We start from the raw sequence: 5000 nt of genomic DNA, 5'->3' as shown, positions 1-5000 counted from the left end.
TTGGAGCTGGAATTACCGCGGCTGCTGGCACCAGACTTGCCCTCCAATAGATACTCGTTAAAGGATTTAAAGTGTACTCATTCCGATTACGGGGCCTCGGATGAGTCCCGTATCGTTATTTTTCGTCACTACCTCCCCGTGCCGGGAGTGGGTAATTTGCGCGCCTGCTGCCTTCCTTGGATGTGGTAGCCGTTTCTCAGGCTCCCTCTCCGGAATCGAACCCTGATTCCCCGTTACCCGTTACAACCATGGTAGGCGCAGAACCTACCATCGACAGTTGATAAGGCAGACATTTGAAAGATGCGTCGCCGGTACGAGGACCGTGCGATCAGCCCAAAGTTATTCAGAGTCACCAAGGCAAACGGACCGGACGAGCCGACCGATTGGTTTTGATCTAATAAAAGCGTCCCTTCCATCTCTGGTCGGGACTCTGTTTGCATGTATTAGCTCTAGAATTACCACAGTTATCCAAGTAACGTGGGTACGATCTAAGGAACCATAACTGATTTAATGAGCCATTCGCGGTTTCACCTTAATGCGGCTTGTACTGAGACATGCATGGCTTAATCTTTGAGACAAGCATACGACTACTGGCAGGATCAACCAGGGAGCTGCGTCAACTAGAGCTGAGCAGCCGGCCGCCCGGGAGTGTGTCCCGGGGGCCCGCGCGAACACGCAAGCGTCCGCTCAATTATTCTGCAAACAGGAGGAGGCTGCGCTCCCCTGCACCATACACCTCGAAACCCTCTCAGGTCCCGGCGGCGCGCAGCGCCGTCCTAAGTACTTGGTCGGGTTCGAGAGAGGCGCAATCGCCCGGAGTTTGGCGAGTAGACGCTTTAGGTGCGACCACCCGTGCTCCCAACTGAGCTTGCCGCTGCCGACAGAGGCCCGGGAGCGTGCTGTCGTGGCATTGCCGGCGGGAGACAACACGCGCCACCTACGGTGACCGGCAGCTCCAACGCCAGCGCCACAGAAGGACAAAAGCCCCACTTGGGTGCCGAAGCGAACTCTCCCAGCACAGCGCACGCGCCAACACGTCCGCACAGCTGCGATACAAACCACCTGCGAGAACCGCAGAGGCGACCGAGCAGCAGACGGCGTCGCGGCGCCGAGCGCCGGGCGGCGGCGCATCCTCAGCGCACACAGTCCTCAATCGGACCAGCACACTGCAGATGTCCACCGCGCTTCGCACCGGGCCCACGAGGACCTACTTTGGCCGCACGGCGCCGCGTGCAGGGTGCGCCGGCGCGCAGCTGCGCCGCCTGCCGCCTCCGTCGGCCGGCGCGCCTGCCAGTGGCCGCCCCCACCAGCCGGCTGTAGCGCGTGCGCCCACGCACCGCGCGGCCAGCACGCCGGGCGGCCCCCCCTCACCGGCCGGGGCCGGTCCCACCCAGCCACCGCCGCGTATCGCTTCACACCCACATGCCATTCACGTTCGTGGGCATGGTGGGTATCGCTGAAACAACCGGTTGGTAGCTCAACCGATCGTCGCCATCACTGATTCACCTCTAGCGAGAACAACCGCACCACAACGGTTTACCAGTTGTTCATTTGCGTAACGTCACCAGCAAACGTAGGCGTCCATCGCCATTTGCAAATTCAACGATTGTTGCATGCCTGTGTCAGGTGTCACGACACACTATGTCTGCCCACATACACGCAACAACATGTGCACGCTTCGCAAACACGTGGAAGGTGGCCCCCGTACGTATGCGATGTCCATTGCGCAAACGACTGTCAACCGGCCTCTGTCGCATGTCGCAGATGTGGAACGCAGTGCACCATGCTATCACGGTGTGTGAGAAGAGACGACAACGTCTGACAACACGCGCCACTACATCAACAGACGGCTCATGCTGATCGCCATCCAGGGCATACCACACTGCACTCCAGCTCTTATAGGGAGACGACACGTAGCTGCGTGCACAACATTTGGACCGCATGGTTCGCCGTTGTTGGCGCAGTCGTTGTACGGTCACATGTACCACGATGTATCATTCAGTACATGAGGACCAATGTGCAGTACAGTGTGTGATTTGGAGGTACAACATCAGCGGACAGTTGACACAGGCCGTACCACAGCGTAGGCGCAGTGCTTCGCCATGCGAATGCCAATGAACAACTGCGAAGGGCATTGAGCATGTACGTCCTGCTGCCATCCACATTACAGTGTATCGCTGCAAGGTGTTTAACATGAAGCGATACACTGGGGACCGGGCAGTGCGAGTAGCAAACTATATTGCGGGGGTTGCAGTTAGGCAACACTACACTAATTTAACGCGTCGTATGACAATTACAGAGCAGGTTAAGGCCCAACGTGTGTTGGGTTAAGGCCCAACGTGTGTTGGGTTAAGGCCCAACGTGTGTTGGGTTAAGGCCCAACGTGTGTTGGGTTAAGGCCCAACGTGTGTTGGGTTAAGGCCCAACGTGTGTTGGGTTAAGGCCCAACGTGTGTTGGGTTAAGGCCCAACGTGTGTTGGGTTAAGGCCCAACGTGTGTTGGGTTACAGCACAATATGGGTTACGTTAAGGGGCAATGTGGGTTACGTTAAGGGGCAATGTGGGTTACGTTAAGGCGCAATATAGGTTACGTTAAGGCGCAATATAGGTTACGTTAAGGCGCAATATAGGTTACGTTAAGGCGCAATATAGGTTACGTTAAGGCGCAATATAGGTTACGTTAAGGCGCAATATAGGTTACGTTAAGGCGCAATATAGGTTACGTTAAGGCGCAATATAGGTTACGTTAAGGCGCAATATAGGTTACGTTAAGGCGCAATATAGGTTACGTTAAGGCGCAATATAGGTTACGTTAAGGCGCAATATAGGTTACGTTAAGGCGCAATATAGGTTACGTTAAGGCGCAATATAGGTTACGTTAAGGCGCAATATAGGTTACATTAAGGCGCAATATAGGTTACATTAAGGCGCAATATAGGTTACATTAAGGCGCAATATAGGTTAGGTTAAAACACGACATAGGTTAGGTTAAGGCACGACATAGGTTAGGTTAAGGCACGACATAGGTTAGGTTAAGGCACGACATAGGTTAGGTTAAGGCACGACATAGGTTAGGTTAAGGCACGACATAGGTTAGGTTAAGGCACGACATAGGTTAGGTTAAGGCACGACATAGGTTAGGTTAAGGCACGACATAGGTTAGGTTAAGGCACGACATAGGTTAGGTTAAGGCACGACATAGGTTAGGTTAAGGCACGACATAGGTTAGGTTAAGGCACGACATAGGTTAGGTTAAGGCACGACATAGGTTAGGTTAAGGCACGACATAGGTTAGGTTAAGGCACGACATAGGTTAGGTTAAGGCACGACATAGGTTAGGTTAAGGCACGACATAGGTTAGGTTAAGGCACGACATAGGTTAGGTTAAGGCACGACATAGGTTAGGTTAAGGCACGACATAGGTTAGGTTAAGGCACGACATAGGTTAGGTTAAGGCACGACATAGGTTAGGTTAAGGCACGACATAGGTTAGGTTAAGGCACGACATAGGTTAGGTTAAGGCACGACATAGGTTAGGTTAAGGCACGACATAGGTTAGGTTAAGGCACGACATAGGTTAGGTTAAGGCACGACATAGGTTAGGTTAAGGTACGACATAGGTTAGGTTAAGGTACGACATAGGTTAGGTTAAGGTACGACATAGGTTAGGTTAAGGTACGACATAGGTTAGGTTAAGGTACGACATAGGTTAGGTTAAGGTACGACATAGGTTAGGTTAAGGTACGACATAGGTTAGGTTAAGGTACGACATAGGTTAGGTTAAGGTACGACATAGGTTAGGTTAAGGTACGACATAGGTTAGGTTAAGGTACGACATAGGTTAGGTTCAGGTACGACATAGGTTAGGTTAAGGTACGACATAGGTTAGGTTAAGGTACGACATAGGTTAGGTTAAGGTACGACATAGGTTAGGTTAAGGTACGACATAGGTTAGGTTAAGGTACGACATAGGTTAGGTTAAGGTACGACATAGGTTAGGTTAAGGTACACATTGTTGTAAGGAAAGGTTTAATGGGGGGGGGGGCGGCGGCCGGTTTGTTGATTGTGATTATAGTACGTGGATGCCTGCGGTATCATCTGATTTGCCACGTCAGGATGTACCTTTGGCTCATGACAGGCGGCGCTCTCATTCCATGCTTGTGGCAGACCTGTGTCTTTCATTCCTGCCATTGTTTGTGTGCTGTGAGAGGAGGCAGTATTGTGATGTTGGGTGCACCCCTGTGTAGGACATGTGTGGGTGTTGGTGGCTTGGCTGAGCAATGGTGGTTGTCGGGTGGGTGGGATATTCTGTTTTCTGTGTGGACCTCCCAGTCTGGTTATGACAGTGTGGATTGTCTAATGTGGCGGAGAGGATGCACTGGGTGTTGTTGCATGCTGGTGCTTACATATTGTCTGTGTGCGTGTTACAGGCAGAGAGTAGTGCGTGATAAGAGTGTGTGGCTGACGTGTGGTTGTGATTGTGAGCAGAGTCTTTCAGCATGTATACGGACAGTTGTATATATTATCTGTATTCTGATGGCTCTATCTATTACTAATCAGCGCCGTGTATACGTTTAATGTGGTTCCCGTCGAAACTGTTGTATCTCTGTACATTAGTGACACGGCGAGCGCGCTATGTAGCTACTCGTCTCGGCAGCTTCCACCGGTGTATGGCAAATGATTATAAGCAATGAGTCTAGTCGTCAATACCGATAGTGTGACGTCACATGTCTGGGGTGGGGGACGCTGCGCCCTTCCGGTGGGTCATGGCCTAGCAAGACTCTCCCCACGCAGGGGGGGCTTGGACTGTCATTAACTCTTCCGAGTAATATACTTGCCGTACGTTTTTGCGACTGCGAGTGCAACGCTCACCGGTACCGACATGGATGGAGCGCCTCCTAGCTGACCGCTCAGCATCGGCATTCGTACAGAGAGCAACGCGATCGCGTCTGTAGCTCGTAAGTGGTACAGCTCGCAGCTCATGTATAGGGACAGCGGGAA

The 5000-nt window shown here is 52.2% G+C and overlaps 1 non-coding gene across 1 annotated transcript in view; it reads right to left on the bottom strand.

The window, feature by feature from the left end:
• Positions 1 to 610, bottom strand: part of LOC126434110 (small subunit ribosomal RNA) — a 1910-nt gene extending 1300 nt beyond the window's left edge. The window contains exon 1 of the ribosomal RNA XR_007578983.1: positions 1 to 610. This exon is cut by the window's left edge and continues 1300 nt beyond it. This is a non-coding gene — a ribosomal RNA (small subunit ribosomal RNA).
• Between the last annotated feature and the right edge of the window lie 4390 nt (positions 611 to 5000).

The sequence above is a fragment of the Schistocerca serialis genome, unplaced genomic scaffold (assembly GCF_023864345.2).
Source record: "Schistocerca serialis cubense isolate TAMUIC-IGC-003099 unplaced genomic scaffold, iqSchSeri2.2 HiC_scaffold_1181, whole genome shotgun sequence".
NCBI classification, from domain to species: domain Eukaryota; kingdom Metazoa; phylum Arthropoda; class Insecta; order Orthoptera; family Acrididae; genus Schistocerca; species Schistocerca serialis.
This window is presented reverse-complemented; position numbering and strand designations above follow the sequence as displayed.